This window comes from Ornithorhynchus anatinus, chromosome 2 (genome assembly GCF_004115215.2).
Source record: "Ornithorhynchus anatinus isolate Pmale09 chromosome 2, mOrnAna1.pri.v4, whole genome shotgun sequence".
Taxonomy (NCBI): Eukaryota; Metazoa; Chordata; class Mammalia; order Monotremata; family Ornithorhynchidae; genus Ornithorhynchus; species Ornithorhynchus anatinus.
The window spans coordinates 83,822,392-83,841,463 of NC_041729.1; the positions used below are offsets into that span (position 1 = coordinate 83,822,392).

The following is a 19,072-nucleotide window of genomic DNA, read 5'->3' on the forward strand; positions in this document are numbered from 1 at the left end:
AGCCCCTGTCCTATCCTGTGTCTTAGCTTATTATCTTGAAACTACTCCAGAGGTTAATACAATGCTTGACAAATGGGAAACACTTAAAGATACCACAGTTAATATTATTATTACTGTGATTCAGCAGGAAGTCCCTATGGGGAAGGGTTCTAAGTTTATAAAGAATGGCAGGGGGAAAGGGTGCAAATTTGTCCCTACTTCAAGGGGACTAAATGTCTGAAGCTGGTGCTGACATAGCTTGTCACTCACCCCAACCCTCTGGAAATAGTCTGCATTAGGTGGAGTCTTCAAGGATTCCCATATCCCTCCAGTTATTTCAAAGGAGCATGGTCTAGTGGAAAAAGCCAGGGCCTGAGAGTCAGAGGACCTGGGTTTTAATCTCTGCTCCACCACTTGTCTATTGTATGACCCTGGGCAAGGCACTTAACTTCTAGGTGCCTCAGTTACCTCAACTATAAAATGTGAGCCCTATGTGGGACAGGGACTGTGTCCAACACAATTATCTTGTATGTCCCCCAGTGCTTAGTACAGTGCCTAGTCCATAGTAAGCGCTTAACAAATACCAGTAAAAAATAAAAGGACTGTATGGAGTAGAGCCATAATCAGTCATAGATAGTAAGCAGCACCTGACCTTGCTATGGCTAACCATAAAATGAAAACTTCCATTTAGTCAGTCAATCTCCCTAAGCATCCTGCCTTTGCTGGGTTGACAGACACAGTCCAGGAGGTAGTCAAGAAGCCCAAACTTGAGGTAACCCATCAGGATGGAAATAGCAGGAGCAATTTCTCTCACTCCTCCGACCTCTCCTTGCTATCAGTCAATCAGTGGCATTTATTGAGTGCTTACTGTGTGCAGAGCACAGTCCTAAGCACTTGGGAGTAAACTACACTAGAGTTGGTAGATGTAATTTCTTGTCCTCAAGGAGCTTATAGTCCAGTAGGAGAGGCAGACATTAAAATACAGGAAGGGGAAGTCACAGAATAGAAGCATCTGTACATAAATTCTGTGGAGCTGGGAAATAAGTACCAAAGTGCTTAAGGGGTACAGATTCAAATGCAAAGGTGACAAAGAGCAGAGGGTGACTAGGGTAGGAAAATGAGTGTTTGAGTCAGGGATGGCCTTTTGAAGGAGATGTCATTTTAGTAGGGCTTGGTGAGAGTTCTTGGCTCCTTCAACTCTGGCAAATATTCTTCTGAGTGTGTGAAGAGCAGGTGAGTATGAGTGTAGAGTGATATAGGGGGATGTAGATGTGAGGAGGGGCATATTTGGTGAAATCATAAGACCTAAAGGGGACAGTTTTACTAAAAGCTTGAAAACCCTGGTCAGGAGACCTAGAGTAGCTTGATTCTGAGCTGCATGCTTGCCACAGGTGAGCAGCATTTCCAATCTGTGTTCAGAGACAATGATAAGGCTCCTAAGCAGGTGTGGGTGATTTGGTACTTTCAGTCTAACAGAAATTGCTGCCACTTGGTGGATTTTTTTCAAACCAGAACAGCATAGCTCTACTCCCAGACTACTTCTTTGGCATACAGTTTCCTGTTTCTATGGCAATGGACAGACTTCTCTGCACTGAAAAACATTGAATTTGCTATTGGGGGAAGGTAAGATTGACACATGAGCTCTACATAGGAGGTGGGATAGCACAGGAGAGAAAGGGAATTAAAAAGTTGCTAAGGAGAAAAACTGAGTGACACAATCTCAGCTATTCAAGCTGGTCTTCTTTATAAAGATATCCATGACAATATGTGAGTTCCTAGAACAAAATATATAAGAATTAAATTGTGAATGTGTTTGTTGCAAATCTTGTAAATAAGAATGGAAAAAAAAATCACCAACTTTACCATGTGTATAATTGTTGGGTAACCTTCTCCAAGAAGGCATAGTCAGAGTATATAAGCATTCTTTTTCTCTTCTATTAGTATACTTTGCTGCTTTCTCCAAGCAATTAGGTGAGGTAATTTTTCCAAGGTAGGTGGAAACATAAGTAACAGTGAATTGTTAGCTATCAGTAAATCTAATTTAACCATGAATTTTCTCCCTCTTGACATTTTAGTTCTCAGTGGAAAAGTCCTCCAAAAATCTCTTTAACTTGGACACTGAGAATATAAGATATTGAATTTTCTGGGTGAAAGGACAGCTTAGGTACTTATGTAGAAGAAATCTTATTATGGGGAAAATAGGAAATCTTGATGTGGGGCTTGTGAAGTTTAAATGATAGACTTTTCAGATGAGGCAATTTTTTATGAGTGGATCCTTGAGACACTCAGACCAGTTTTCTAGGCTAGTGGCTACGGAAACTGCACTGTTCTATTTCAAGCTGCGTAAATGTCTATTGTGATAAAATAGTGGGATCTCTCGGAAAAAGGGAACAGGACTAGAATTCAAGAGAATAGAATTCCAAACCCAGTATCACCAGTTGTCAGCTGTGTGACCTCTGGCAAGTTGTTTATCTTCTCTGTGACTTGGTTCTCTCATCTGTAAAATGGGGGTTAAATTCCTGTTTTCCTTTCCTCTTAAACTGTGTCAGCCATGTGGGACAGGGACTGTCTGATTTGATAGTACTATATCTACTTCAGTTCTTAGTACAGTATTTGGTACATAGTAACTGTTTAACAGAAATTATTATTATTGGCTTCTGCACACACTAGCATTTTCTAAGTCACTGTTGTTTGATCCTCCTCCTGCCATTGTCATTTAGTCTGGAGTTAGGTGTTGCCCACAAATTTTTTAACACTGAAATATGAGCCATGTATGTCAGCTTGAAGAGGCTTGTGCTTTTTTTATGAGCACACACTGCTGAAAGAATTCTCACGTTTCCTTAGATTCTTCACTGCTTTTCTTCACCATCATATTCCTTTAGGCTTCCTGCTGCCAAAGCATTTTCACAAACAGTTTTTTTAAAAAGCCATTGTGGGCTTCAGGTTTCTCAATTTGGTTAAATGTGGGCTTGAATAGTGAGGCAAATAATTACAGTAGTTTGTTTAAATAGATTTTCTAGGCATTTTAAATTAATGCAATAAAGCCAGTTTTCCCACAACACCGCCCCCACCCCAGCAAAAATGAACCAAGATAAGAAAAAAACTCCAATATTTCATTCTCAGTCGTATTTATTAAGCACTTACTGTGTGCAGAGCACTGTACTAAGTGCTTGGGAGAGTACAATGCAACAATGAACAGATACATTCCCAGTCCACCGTGAGCTTCCAGTCTAGACAGGGGAGACAAAATCAGTACAAATAAAAATTACAGATATGTACATAAGTGCTTAGGGACTGGGCAGGGAAAAGAGCACAGGGCAACAGAGATGGAGCGGGAGATGAGGAAAAGTGGGGCTTAGCCTTGAAAAGCCTCTTGGAGGAGATGGGCTTTCAGAAGCAGCATGACTTAGAGGGAAGAGCATGGGCTTGGGAGTCAAAGGACATGGGTTGTAATTCTGGTTCTGTTACTTATCTGCTGTGTGACCTTGGGCAAGTCACTTAACTTATCTCTGCCTGCTACCTCATCTGTAAAATGGGATTAAAAGTGTGAGCCCCACTTTGGACAACCTGATTACCTTGTATCTATCCCAGTGCTTAGAACAGTGCTGGGCATTAACAAATATATAATATATATAATATATTATATACATATATATATACATATATATAACTTCACAAGCCCCATATGTATATATATGTGTGTGTGTGTAGCTTCGAAGGAAGGGAGAGTAGTTGTTGGGTTTGAGGAGGGAGGGTGTTTCAGGCCAGAGGCAGGACGTGGGTGAGGGGACAGCAGCAAGACAGAGTTGTGACAATTTATTGAAGTAAACACAATAAATCTATTCGTTAATAAACATTAAATTACATCACTACCTCAAAGCGTTCCTTGATAACATAAACTTGCAATTTTAGCCTTGATGTCCTCGTAGTCCCCAACATCACTGATGCAAATGGAAGCCCTGAAGATTTAATATCAATTAATAAATTTAATTTATAAGTACCCTGCTGCTACCCTACTTGGGGCACTGGTCATATGATAAATATCACAAATACAGAAAGAAAATGAAGCAGCAAAATAAATGGGAGAGCAGAAAACTCCAGGACTAAGAGTGAGGAAAAATAAATGTTCTTGACAGGAAATGGAAATTCATTTTACTGATTAGGAGCACTTACAAATAAGACTGTTTAAGAGATGGTTCGAAGTCACATAGTAGAAGAGCTGTGTATCCACCTGCCATTTGCTGACTCTGGCCTTGGACCCTCAGCTACCCTGTCTCTCTAGAATAGTGTCTGGCAGAAGCATAAAATAGAGCAGAGAGGAAAGCCAATGAAAGTCTGTATGGTTGGGGCAACAGCCTGCTAAAAAGCACTCCATAAAGGAAACTGAAGTGGGAACAACAGAGGTCAAGGACAGCTAGAATTTAATAACCAGACTGAGTGGGGTAGCAGCCTGTGGGGAAGGGAATGAGCACTGCTGAAGTGGTGTGAGCACTGAAGGGGTGAAGACATATTGGGCTGAGGGTAGAGGGAGAGGGGAGGGCTGGAGTAACTTTTTAAACATCGTTTTGGCCTCCAGGCCTAATGAGTATACTCTTGATCATGAAGACACTGGAAATAAAGGAAAAACTGTGAGAAAAGGAGGATTCTAACCACTAAGAGCAACAACCAGGACTAGGCCTAACTAATGAAACTTAGTCCTTGTACACCACCTAGTGTGGGAAGTACAGTAGTTTCTTGGTTACTGAACTGAGAGGAGAGTGAACCACTGCTTTCCTGAGCTATTTCCTTTAATATTTTAGGAAACCTGGAAAGAAAATGAATTAGAAATCTGAAGTCGAGTGTTGGGTTTCAATTACTTCTTCAACAGGTAGGCTATGTGAGTCAGAATGTGTTAGTGATGTTAATAAAGCTAAGCAATCTGCAGCACTACAAAACTAAGCCAGTGAACACAGAAACTTTGGGGCAAACCTCCATTTTATTTTGCCAGGGGCCTGATTTGAGTCCCACAACTTGAGGAATGCAGAAAACTTATGGCGTGCCCCGAGTACTGTTGCAAAAAATGATTAACTTAAAAGCATTGGAAAATAGCATTAAGGAGGAAAGACGAAAGGAACAGGGGTGTTTTGGAGAAGAGAAGGCTCAGAGCTGGGTGGGAAGGCAATGTTAAAGTCTAGTATTTGAAGGAGTGTGGTAGAATGGTGAGGAAGGCCTGAGCTCCATTTCCAGGATAGGTGGGTGTGATCCCTCTTATTTGCTTAAAGTACAACTTAGCTTGTAAAGCACTGAAATTCATTCATTACCAAGGTGGGTTATCAAATTTCCTGGCCCAGAAAAGAACAAAACCAATTAAGAAAATCTTCTTTTTTTTTCAAATGGTTTCATGCTGAATGGTGCTAAATTGTTAAGACGGACATTGTCCCCGATTCTCAGAAGTTAGAATCTAAAGCAGAGGGGATAGATGCAGACATCTCACTTCCCCTTCCCTCTTATCTCCCTTCGCCTCCCCTCAGCACTGTACTCATCCGCTCAACTGTATATATTTTCATTACCCTATTTATTTTGTTAATGAGATGTACATCACCTTGATTCTATTTATTTGCTATTGTTTTAATGAGATGTTCATCCCCTTGATTCTATTTATTGCTATTGTTTTTGTCTGTCTGTCCCTCTGCCCCGATTAGACTGTAAACCCGTCAAAGGGCAGGGACTGTCTCTATCTGTTACCAATTTGTACATTCCAAGTGCTTAGTACAGTGTTCTGCACATAAGTGCTCAATAAATACTATTGAATGAATGAATGCAGACAATTTGATACATATCTTTAGTCTGTAAATTCCATGTGGGCTGGGATCACATCTACCTACTTTCTTGTACTGTACTCTCCTCAGCACTTAACTATCCCCACTCCACCACTTGACTGGTGTGTGAACTTGGGCAAATCACTTAACTTTTCTGTGCCTCAGTTACCTCCTCTGTAAAATGGGGATTAAGTATGTAAGCCCCACGTGGGATAACCTGATTACCTTTTATCTAACTTAGTGCTTAGAACAGTGCTTGGCACATAGTGTATAACAGTTAACATAATTATTATTATTGCAGTTCTCAGCACACAGTGAGCACTCAAATATCATTAATTGATTATATATACATATATATATATATATCTGTCACTGTAGCTGTCATATTGTCCGCTCCCCCGATACAGGAGCTGCCTACTCATTTATCGGGTGTCTCTGCTGTTCACCTTTCCCCCTCACTTTATTTTTTTTAATGGTATTTGTTAAGCACTTATTATGTGACAAGCACTGAGATAGATAAAAGAAACTCAGTTTGGACACAGTCCCAGTCCCACATGGGGCTCACTTAACCAGAGTCTCTGGTTTAGTCTTCCCAAATCTAAGCCAAACCAATTCTCAAAGGAAAGCAGAGTCACATTTTTCCAATACTATGTTTTTTATTTCATTTTGTTGCCTAGACTGCTTTGTCAGTACTTTTTACATTACGGATTTATAAGTGTTTTTTTTCCAAAGTCAGTTTCATGCATCGCCTTCTACAGTGCTGGGTACAGGTGAAAATTGAGCCCAGACAATGATAACAATATTACCAGTTCAGTGCCTTGCATCCTGTGAGCACACAGTAAGTATACTATGAGGATAATGATGAAGATGAGGAGGATTATGGTTTAACTACTTACTGAGCCATTATAACTGCTGCATGCCTGGAGCACTACTTCTGCTGGAAGCAAACCTGGATAAAATTTTTGAAGACAATTTCTGAGATTGATTTCAGGTCAGTCTTTTCAGAAAGCAGCAGGCTCCTTTCCTGACATGATTTTCTGTGACTTTACCCATTTCAAGAAATTGCATTTTTCAGACAATGTCTCCTCATGCCACTGTACTTTTCAGGTAATGTTTTCTCCTTGCCACTGCTATCATAGATTTACTTGATATGTAAGCACAAATGTGCAGTTTTACAGCGGTGTGCTATCCTCGACACATGGGTCAGGTTTTTTTGGATATGATCAGATATTATTGAAGTTCTCTAAAATAATCATGGCATTTAAGGATCATTTTTCTTCTTCTCTAGAGCTATCATCTCTAAATTCCTTTTTCTTGCATGGATTGATCTTAAATTAGAGCGATCTAGATGGAAGGACTTTAAGTTGCAGAGAAGGGGTAGAGTGTCTTGTGAAAGGGTGATGTTGATCGACAACCTTTGGGACCCAGAGAGAATGTTTCTCCTAAATATGGAAGAGGATCCAGGGCTGACTGCCACCTTTTCACATTCCATGGCATCTGCTTTTATGATACTTTGGAGGTTGTTCTTGGAGTTATCTAACATCTAGGAATCACTGTTGAAATTTCTGCACTTCTCTAAACTTGTTCTGTATAACCTAGCAGCTATTTTAGGGAGGTATTCTCAGTTCAGAATGTTAGCTTTTATTGCCTCTTACTAGTGACTCACTGGCTATATTCACCCAAGTGCCTAATACAGTTCTCTTCAACCAGGGGGTAGGTGCTCAATAAAGCTTTTGCTGGTGGTGATGATAATTATAATAATCATGGCATTTAAGGATTTACTGTATTCTAAGCACCATACTAAGCACTGTGGTAGATACAAGATAATCAGGATCCACATTGGGCTCACAGTCTAAGTAGGATTGAAGACTAGTGAGGAATCCCATTTTGCATATGAGGGAACTGAGGCACAGAGAACTTAAATGACTTTTCTAAAGTTATATAGCAGATAGATGGGGGAGCCTGGATTAGAATCATGGCCTCTGAATCTCAGGCCCAGCCTCTTTCCACTAGACCATGCTGCTACTTGTGGCAAATAAATTACTTTTTTGGAAACTTCAATTTGTAAAAATGAGCCTTTTCTTGCCATAGTAATAACTTGCAGAAATACTTATTTGGAGTCTAAGTTTGCCCCCTCCCTCGTATCTGCTTTGGTTTTTCTCCATCATCATTCCCTTCAGTGCCTTGGTCTTCCTAGGAGGTTCATCTAATACTACCTCGGCTACTAGATCTGTCCCTCTTCTCTCTGTGGCTTTTTTGATAGTTACAGTAGCTGACCACTGTTCTCTCCTCCATTTCCCTATCAATCAATGGTATTTATCCAGTGCTTATTGTGTGCAAAGCAGTGTACTAAATGTTTGGGAGAGTACAATGCAACAGTGGGTATACACTTTCCCTGCCCACAAGAAGACAGTCTAAAGGGGAGATAGACAATAAAATGAATTACAGCAGGGCTGAGGGTGGTGTGAATATCAAGTGCTAAAGGGTACAGATCCAACTGTAGCAATGACCCAGAAGGGAAAGCCAATAGGGGAAGCGAAGGCTTAATCAAGGAAGGCCTCTTAGAGGAGATGTGATTTCAGTAAGCCTTTGGAAGCAGGAAGAGTAGTGAAGGGGGAGGGAGTTCCAGGCCAAAGAGACGACATGGATGAGAGGTAGGTGGTGAGGAAGATGAAATTGATATACAATGGGTAAATTGTTATTAAAGGGGTGGAGTATGTGGGCTGGGTTGTAGTAAGAAATCAGCAAAGTAAGGTAGGTACTTATAGCCAGTGTAAGGGGAGTTTCTGTTTGAGGTAGAGGTGGATGGCAACCACAGGAGGTCCTTGAGGGGGGAACAAAAATTGAGCATTTTTAAGAAAAATGATCTGGGCAGTAGAGTGAAGTAAGAACTAGAGTGGGGAGAGATAGGAAGCAGGGAGGACAGGGAGGAGCCTGATTTAGTAGTCGAGGCAGAATATGACAAGGGCTTGGATCTGCATAGTAGCCGCTCAGATGGAGGGTAAAATGTGGATTTTAGAGATGTTGAAGGTAGAACTGATAGAATTTGGTGACAGATTGAATATGTCAGTTGAATGAGAGAGATGAGTTGAGGCTAATGCCAAAGTCTTCTCAGCTGGTTTTCCTCATCTTTTCACCTTCCTTTGCTCTGGCCCTCCCAAAGACCAGTCTTCCCAATCTAACACCAAGGAGGAATTCCAAGACCACTGGAGCAATGGACAGTGACCCAGGCAGTGACAACATTGACTTTACAGAGAGAAATATTGAGTATCCCAAGTAGGATTGAGAGGCTAGTGGTCATTCCTGGACAATAGTTCTGTAAAATAACTTTTCTACTTAAATTGAAAGTCTACAAGGCAAAATCACATTGACTCCCCTTTTTACAATCTATTCTGCAACTAGTATGTTAGTACTCTCACTGTTCCCAGGAACAGTAACGATTGAAATAGTAGAAATAATTACGTATTATTATGGTCTGGTACTGCTGTAGCTAGCAGTTCATAGGTTAATAAGTTAGTAAGATGAATTTATGAAAATACTTGAGAAGTGATTGCAAAACTTATATAGACTCTTCCTCTAAAGAAGTCTTGAAGGATTTCCAATTTTTTCTGAACATTCCTAGGAGTATGAGATTTGAATATAAGTAATTTTCATGTGACAAAGTTCCTGAAAACTGTTTCTGAAGTCTAAATAGTACAGTGCTTAAGCATTTAGTACAATGATTTGCTCACAGTAAGCACTCAATAAGTACAATTGAATAAATGATGGCATGTAAAAATCAGTTTTTCATAGGAACAGCATTATAAAGTAAGGGACAATATGATTAATTCTAGAAATGTTTATTATAGATAAGAACAATATTATAAAAGTTATTGGACAAAGATTGGATTTTTTTTAACAAATTACTGAGAATTGTGTATTCCATCAGTGATAGATATAATATCTATCACTATATTCACTAATATATTTTTACTGAATATAGAGGTTTTACATTAGGATAGCACTTAGTATGGTGTTCCGCAGATAGTAAACGCTCAGTAAATACCGCCGATGATTATAGTCAACTTTCCCTTCCTTTTGGGCAGAGATTGTGTCTACCAACTCTCTTTCATTGTTCACTCCTGAGCACTTAGTGCAGTGCTCTGCACAAAGTAAGTGCTTAATATCTTTGGAAGTAAAATGGATATTTTGACTCTCTTTAGTGATTCTGCATAGCAATCATGACATTCTTTCCCCACTAAGAAGCAGCATGGTGTAGTGGATAGAGCACGGGCCTGAGATTCAGGAAGTCATAGATTCTAATCCCGGCTCTGCCACTGGTTTACTATGTGACCTTGGGCAAGTCATTTAACTTCTCTGTGCCTCAGTTACATCATCTGTAAAATGGGAATTGAGACTGTGACCCCATGTGGGATAGGGACTGTGTCCAACTCAATTTCTTTGTATCCAACCCCATGCTTAGTATAGTGCCTGGCACATAGCAAGTGCTTAATGAATACCATAATTATTATTATTATTGTCTTCCCATCTTCCAGCCTTTCCCATTCTGCTATGCCCCCCACAACTCTATTTCCACTTTCTCCCTTCCTCCCTACATCAGAGCTTTATATATTGCTTCTCTATTTTGCCGTGGTGCGAATGCAATTCTGGAGCTAGTGCCATAAAAGGGGTTAGTGATATAAAGTCTAAACTGATGTTTGGTGAAGCTTAATCAGGGTGTAAACATTTTTTAATGGGAGCCATTCATCATAATTTGCAACATCTTAAAGTGAGGACTGCCAGTATTACTGAGTAGAACTTTGGGATTAACAAACAATCAGTTGTATTTATTGAGAGCTTATTGTGCGCAGAGCACTGTATCTTGTGCTCTGGCAAGTACAATATAAGCCACATTCCCTACCCACAGTGGGCTTACAATCTAGGGAATCTTTCAGTTTGTGTGGTAAAGTTCATAGAATGTAATAATGTAGTATTTCTTAAATGCTTACTATGTGCCAAGCACTGAACTAAGTGCTGGGGTGGATACAAGCAAATTGGGTGAGACACAGTCCCTGTCCCACTTGGGGCACAGTCTCAACCCCCAATTTACAGATGCGGTAACTGAGGCACAAAAGTGAAGTGACTTGCCCAAGGTTACATAGCAGATGTGGAGGAGTCAAAGTTAGAATCCATAACCTTCTGACTCCAAGGCCCGTGTGCTATCTACTATGCCATTGGACAAACTGGTAATAGTGGACTCCAATCATCTGTTTTCTACTACTTGCATCAAGCTGCTGAGCCATATTTTGAAAGGGTTTTTTAGCAGATTTCCTTTTTGTGTTGGAATTAATGGAATTTATGATAATTTGTGAAACAACTTCTCAATGAACTGACATTGAACATAATTGACATTCCCTGCCTCTCCTCCTCCCAGTGTGGTGCAAGTGATCGTTTTAGCCATAGCTCTCTAAATATTTCAGTGAATACAGGCCAATGTTATTTTGTTTTTACAAATAAATGTAAAAATTGTACTGCCCCCAAAAGAAACCTATTTTTTAAGATTTGGCTCAAATTTCCAGGACATTTATGAAACCAAATTATTATCTGGTTCTTTGTTCCTTTCAGAATGGCTAGCAGTTACAGTGGGACAGTATGCTTTTTCTCTTATGTTTATAGATCTATTGGTATTGGTCCTAGAATATAATCTACACTGTGATGAATGTTAAATATTTCAGCTATTTTGTATTCCTATTTTGTTCTTAGTATGTTTACTGATGCCATAGGATTGGCACCTGCACCTAGTAGTGCATTATTTGGCCTAGTGGATAGATCATGAGCCTGGGAGTCAGAAGCTCATGAGTTCTAATCCCGGCTGCACCATTTATTGGCTGTGTGACCTTGGGCAAATCACTGAACATCTCTGGGACTCAGTTCCCTCATCTGCAAAATGGGGAGGAAGACTGTGAGCCCTGTGTATGACAGGGACTGTGTCCAACCTGATTATTTTGTACTTACCCCAGTGCTTAGAAAAGTGCCTGCCACATAAGTGCTTAACAAGTACAATAATTAAAATACTTTAATTACTGATGGTAACAGTGTATATGGGGAGACAGACATTTATATCAAATTACAGATATGTACATAAATGCTGTGGTGCTGGGGCAGGGCGAGAGCAAGTCAGGATAACACAGAAGGGCATGAAAGAGGGAAAGAAGGATTCCTCAGGGAAGGCCTCTTGGAGGGGATGTGCCTTCAATAAGACTCTGTTGGGGAGAGAGTAATCATCTTTTGGATTTGAAGAGGGAGGGCATTCCAGGCCAGAGGCAAGAGGTGGGCAAGAGGTCAGCAGTGAGATAGACAAGTTCAAGGTACCCTGAGAAAGTGAACATTAGCGGAGTGAAGTGTGTGGGCTGGGTTGTAGTAGGAGAGTAATGAGGTAGGAAAGGGCAAGGTGATTGAGTGCTTTGAAGTTAATTGTAAGGCATTTCTGTTTGATGCAGAGGTATATGAGCAACTACTGATGTTTCTTGAGGAGTGGGGAAACATGTCCTGAATGATTTTGTAGAAAAATGATCCTGGCAGCAGAATGAAATATGGACTGGATAGGGGAGAGACAGGAGGCTGGGAAGTCAACAAGGAGGCTGATAGAGTAATCAAGGTGGGATAGGATAAGTAATTGTAATATTGTGATAGGTTGGATGGAGAGGAAAGGGTGGATTTTAGCAGTGTTGTGAAGGTAGAACTGACAATTTAGTGATAGATGAATATGTGGGTTTAATGAGAGAGGAGTCAAGGATAGCACCAAGAATATGGGCTTGTGAGACAGGAAGGATGGTAGAACCGTCTACAGTGATGGGAAAATCCAGGGAAGGAAAGGGTTTGTGTGGGAAGATAAAGAGTTCTGTTTTGGACATGTTAAGGTTGAGGTGACAGGAGAACATCCAAGTAGAGATGTCTTGAATGCAGGAGGAAATGAGAGACTAGAGAGAGATCAGAGCTGGAGTTGTAGATTTGGGAATCATCCGCAGAGAGGTGATAGTTGAAGCCATGGGAGCGAACAAGTTCTCCAAGGGAGTGGGTGTAGATGGTGAATAGAAGAGGACCCAGAATTGAAACTTGAGGACCTCCACAGTTAGGCGGTGGGAGGCAGGGGAGGAGCCCACAAAAGAGAATCTAAACTCTCTGCAGGCAAAGAATGCGTCTTCACCTCTACTAACTCAAATATATTGTTCTCTTCCAAGTGCTTAGTACAATACTCTGCACACAGTAAATACTATTGATTGGTTGACTGAACAAAGTCATCCCCAAATCTTGAATTAAAAACCCCTTTCCAAAGTCCCAGATTTAAGCAGGGTGACTCACTGGCTGGCACTTGAATATTGGCACATAACTGAAAGAAGTTTTGAAGTGGGAAGGAAATACCTACAGCAACCTGACAGCTGTCAAAAGAGAGAATTAAAAAAAAATTCATATCACAAGAGGCACTGGTTTTCATTTACCGTCCCCTTTATAGGGGCTGAATTCTTTTATTAAAGCATTACTTCTCGATTGGATCTGCTCTTGGATATCTGACAGCCATCCACTTGACTGAATGGGTGTAATTCATTCAGGATAAGGAACAGTACAGAAACTTCCTTTGGAAATAAAGCAGTGGCTGAAAGGGGCTTCCCAGAATACATCAGAAATATGGTGAGGGACTTTGCAGGAATGAACTGAAGTGTGCACAGATGTTTGACCCTGCCCTTAAGATTTTTACCATTTAGTGGAGTAAGAAGTTCACACGCTCCTTCAGGTAACCTATTCACTCACTGTACCTCATTTTCAGCAATCCCACTAGCTCAAGTCCTCTTCTCTGCCCTTCCCCTTCAAATTTGAAAGGACACAATTACCCATCCATTTCCTCCTAAAGAACACCCTTTGTTCCAATATTTACTAGCAATTGTCTTCAAGGTAGCATAATTGATCTACCCCAATTTTTGAAGAATAAATTAAACAATTCTTTGTTTGGACCATATAATTGTGAGCAGTAATAGATGTGTGTGCCAGGGTAGGGTGAAGAACAAGAGTGAGAATGTGACAACACAGCAAGGAGTGGAGAATTAACTCATTAAGACTGAGGGGAAAAAGAAACAGCAGGGAGAGAGTTTGGACAACATTCATTCATTCAATCGTATTTATTGAGTGCTTACTGTGTGCAGAGCACTGTACTAAGTGCTTGGAAAATACAATTCGGCAACAGATACAATCTCTACCCAACAACGGGCTCACAGTCTAGAAAACAGTCTACAGCACAGTGTGGAGGGAGGCAAGGTAATACATTGAGTGCCTACTGTATGCAGCACTTGAAAGAGAGTAATAGAAGTCAGAGATGCAAGTTTCCTGGCTTTCTGTTCAATTGCCCCTCCATTTTTGTTCTCTTTTTTTCTTCTTTTACTAACAGCCCCTCCCCTCTTTTGGAATTGCAAAAATTATGCCCCAACATGAGTCAATTATGTGAATAAATACTGTACTTCAAATTGGGGGCCATAAAATGCGTTGACTATGGAATGCCCAGGAAATTGCTCTTCACTAATGAAGGTCCACTTATCAAAAGGAAAATTGAATTGCGGCACCTTATTTAGAATCTTTATAGCTGAGCTCCCTCTGGTGCCTGGGAGATTAGATATATACTTCTTGAAAAGACAAACATAAGTTGACCAAGCTTATGCAGCAAAGTAGTCTTTGATGAAATTTTTCAGAGTGAGGGGAGTAATACACTCTCATTGGTCTCTGCAGGAGAAAATTGAAAACTGGCTCAAATAATCCTCTGCAGGAAAGAATTCATGGCTCCTGTACATGAATTTGAAAATGTTGAGGACAGCTTTGTATAAAGTAGCCTATGCTGATCACTAATAAATCAATCAGTAGAACTTCTTGAGTACCTACCCTCAGCAGAGCACTGTGCTAAAGACTTAGGAAAGTACAAAAGAATGTCTTGTTCTAAAAGTGTTTAGAACCCACTGGAGGAGGAACAGAAGTCAAGGCACTGAAACTCTTCTTGCGGGGTCTGCTGTCTGGGAACAGGAGCCAGAATGTCTCAGGCTTGTCTTCCCCTTTCCTCTGTGAACTCTTTGGGGTCATGGAACCCATATTTCATCTTTCTATTGTGTACTTTCCAAATGCCTAGTAGAATGCACTGAACCAAGTGGGCATTCAATAAATGCTAATGCACCGCCTACTAGAAATCCCTGGGAATTCAATGAACCAGAAGGTTCTTTAAAATGCAAGTGAGAACAGTTTAGCTTCCCATCTTCATGTCTGCCTGACATGCTCTGGTAGCTTTGCCACATGTCCTGCTCCTGCACACATAAAGAACTTTGCATATCTGAGGAAGTTTGTTTAAATTTGTAATGTATTTACTGATATTAATATCGGTGTGTAATAATAATAATGATATTTAAGCACTTACTCTGTGTCAAGTACTCTTCTAAGCACTGTGATAGATACAAGGTAATCAGGTTGAACATAGTCCGTGTCCCATATAGGGCTCATAGTCTTAAAACCCACTTTACAGATGAAGTAACTGAGGCATAAAGAAGTTCAATAACTTCCCCAAGGTCACACATTAGACAGGTGGCAAAGTTGAGATTAGAACCCAGGTCTTTACTCTCAGGCCTGTGCTCTCTCCATTAGGCCATGCTGTTTCTAGAGTGTAAACTTATGGGCAGGGAATGTGCCTATTTACTCTTATATTATACTCTCCCAAGCACTTAATATAGTACTCTGCAAAGGCCTCAATAAATAGGACTGATTGATAGCTTTTTAATGTAAATAGAAGGTTGTATAGCTAATGGTGCTTGCATTTTAACCTAGATTGACTTCACCTTTTCCTGAGTGCTTAAACTAAATGTCTGTTTTGTGTTTTGAGTGTTTGAGAACTGTCTGGAGTTTCCATAACTTTTCTATTGGTTTCTCCACCACTAATCCTGGTAGACCAGCACTCACTGAATGCTAACTGCATTCATTCAATTATTCATTCAGTAGTATTTATTGAGCAATTACTGTGTGCAGAGTACTGTACCAAACACTTGGGAGAGCAGTCGTGTGGCTTCATCTGTGACATCTCAAAGACATAGAAGCCTAGCATTGTCTTATGTTCTCTCCGCCGAAATGACAGTTTGAGATTTTTTGATTCATATATTAACCTGAAAAACTCAGCTAATTTTTTGTTGTCTGGACATATAAATGAGATGGCTCAGAAGCTAGAAACCGTCATCATGGGCTCCCTATCCTATTAACAAGCTAGTGACTTATTTTCCCCAATCACTGTGTACTTTCTATAATAGATTGCTATGACTTATTTGGGTATGAAATAAGGTCATACTGAAAAGTGGCAGTTATTGAATTCTGAAAGAATAATGCCCTAATTTCTACATGGGGCTTAATCATTTGAGGGAGTAAATATGAACATATTGTCTGCAATTCCAAGCAGAGCAGGGTTGTATGGTGGTTGCTTATTTTCTAACTATTCTTAAATTAACGCTCTTCAGCCATTGCATAAATCTCTATTTTGTTCTGGGTTCAGCCAGCATTTTAAGATTAAATAAATCAGATATCCCAGATGTCATTCCTTGTGGACTAGAGATAAATCACAACCCAAGAGCTCAGTGGGATTGCTACAATTGCTTCAAATGTCAATGAAATCTAATATTACAGCCTGTGATTTTTTTTTCCTAAGAAACGAAGGAATCACTCACAATCAGTTGGACATGTGAGAAGTCTGCCTGACTCCCAACATCAGGAATAAATACTGTGGATGGTTTATACAGTCTGTAACTGAGTAGGATCCCTCTTTTATTTATGGATTCCTTTCTTTCCCATCCCTAGGGTCAGCTAGGAGAAGCAGCACAGAATTGACACCATATTTTTTGATCACTAGGTTAAGCTTTCTGGTAGGGCCCATGGAAGATACTAATTTTATTTGTTTCACGTACACTGACAATCAAAAGGTTGCAAGTTATAAGCCACACTGAAAGTCCAGAAGGGACAGCTGCTGTATAAAAGACTGCTTTAATGTTCTTACTATCTGGTTTACTAGAGGCCTGAAAGGGTTAAATGCACTTCTCCAAAGTGACTACTCTTCTCCCAGAAGGTAACTGACGCTTTGGAGAATCTGGTGATTTTAAAGAACATGATACTCACTGGAAGAGGGTTTTTTTTTAATTAGCAAAAGTTAGAGGTGAAATGAATGCAAACATGAAGGACAGTCATCCCATGAATACTCCCAAAAATCACTTTGCCATTGGCATGCTTTGAGCAGCCATGGTGTTTGCAGGGATTAGATCATTAAGATGGAATGATTCTGAAATAAATGTATCCAAAGGCTTTCAAGTTTTGAGAGAATGAGGGAATGAGTCCAGCTTAATGCAAACTCTGGCAAGAGAAAGTAAATACTGATATTTCAGTATAATTTAGTGGTGTCTAGTGCCCCCAATCATCAAATAATGTCAAGGCTGGTGATGAAATCCCAAACAATCTGTGTTTTGCCTGCCTTGAGGTTTCATTTGAAACCCTGGACAATTCTTTCAGATATTAATGAACCTTTGGTTAAACTTGGAACAAAATTTGAGGGAATCTATGCTTTTGTCAAGTGTTGACTTCCTGAGGAAGATGTAGAAGTATTCAATGCAGTGGCTCCATAGAATGTTCACTGGCAATCAGATTGGTAATATGGGGTGCTTTTCTCAAGTCTTTCAGAGAAATCAGAAATGAAATCTGCATGAGAGTGTTCCCTTTTATGTGGTTTTGTCTTTCTGTTCAAAGATTTTATTGATGAGGCTCCACGATTTATATTTTAAATATTGTAAATATTGGCCAATGGAAGTACCAGATTATCTCTCAATTATGACACGTGAACTCCTGTGAGGTTTAGTACTAGTTTCAGGGAGAAGGATCTGAGATTGCGTTCCACACTGGATTTGTGAGGATCACCACTCCCACCCAAAAAAAACAATGTGTATGTTTGTATATAGTATATGTATATATATATAGTATAGTGTTATGTTTTTACTAAATGCTGGTGTAGATACAAGACAGATTGGACACACTCCATTTTATATGGCACTCACAATCCGTTTAATCCTCATTTTTAAGGTAAGGAAACTGGAACCCAGAGAGATTAAGTGACTTGCCTAGTGTCACGCAGAAGGCTAGTGACAGAATTAGGACTAGAACCCCTGACTCCTGATTTCCATTCCTATGCTTTCTCCACTAGGTCACTTATCAAATACCACAGTTATTATTATTAAGTAAAGTATTTACTATGTACACTTGGATAGATACAAAATAATCATCTTCCACAGGAGGCTAGCAATCTAAGTAGGAGGGAAAAGAGATACTGAACCTCCATTTCGCATATGAGAGAACTGGAGCACAGAAAAGTTAAGTGACTTGAACAAGTTTTCAAAGCAGTCAAGTGGTGGAGCCTGGATCAGAATCCAGGTCCTCTGACTCCCAGAACTGCACTCTTTCCATTAGTCCACACTGTTTCTCATCTACCTTTCTTTATTCCTCATGGACCTCATCTAAATTATATCAAAGATGAAGTTCACATATATAAGCATAGCAGGAAGTTATGATATAATTTTGCTCCAAAAGTTGGGTTCACTGGGAAGCGAAACAATACAAAGGCTTTACTGTCACAGTTGTCACACCAACAGTTACACATTGGCCTTTAAAACCAATCAAACTCTTGGTCAGTAGGATTGATGAGAGTATTAAGCCAGATATTTGAGAACATCATACTGCAGGTCAGCACTGTCCAAGACTGGAAAGGGCAGGGTTAAGGTTGGCTAATCATGAAGCTAATCTGGCTTTATGGACAGGAGATCCTCCTGTTTCGTGACTTCCCCAAGATTGATGGATTTTGAGTTGGCTTTATGAAAGCAACTATTTCCTTTCTCAAGTCTACCAAGGTTTAGTTTCATCACTTCTAGCACAGAAGTGGTGGGATGGGAGGAGAAGTCATGGTGGGACTTACTCCACAGCTGGGTCAGTGGGGCAAGTTCAGACCATACCGTACATTTCCTGGGGGATTCACTTGTACCTGGGAAGGTAGGAAAAAAAAGCAGGTCTGCTCTTCTCTGGAGGAATCTGTTTAAGGATGCACATGTGGAGAGAAGCCCCCAGGGTTCTGGACCTCATCTCCCTCCTCCCCACAGGGTTGGAGATAGAACTGGGGCTCCAGTCTGGTTTTGGGTGAATAGGAGAGCAGCCCACCAGAGGGAGAAGGAGAGTGCAGGGACTGTGGTGCTGATCCCAGTCACATCCAGTCACAT

The 19,072-nt window shown here is 40.3% G+C and overlaps 1 long non-coding RNA gene across 1 annotated transcript in view; it reads left to right on the plus strand.

Moving 5' to 3' along the window:
• Positions 1–1,502: 1,502 nt before the first annotated feature.
• Positions 1,503–19,072, plus strand: part of LOC120638225 — a 206,805-nt gene continuing 189,235 nt past the window's right edge. Inside the window, exon 1 of the long non-coding RNA XR_005659776.1 lies at positions 1,503–1,602. This is a non-coding gene — a long non-coding RNA (uncharacterized LOC120638225). The remainder of the gene's footprint in view (positions 1,603–19,072) is intronic.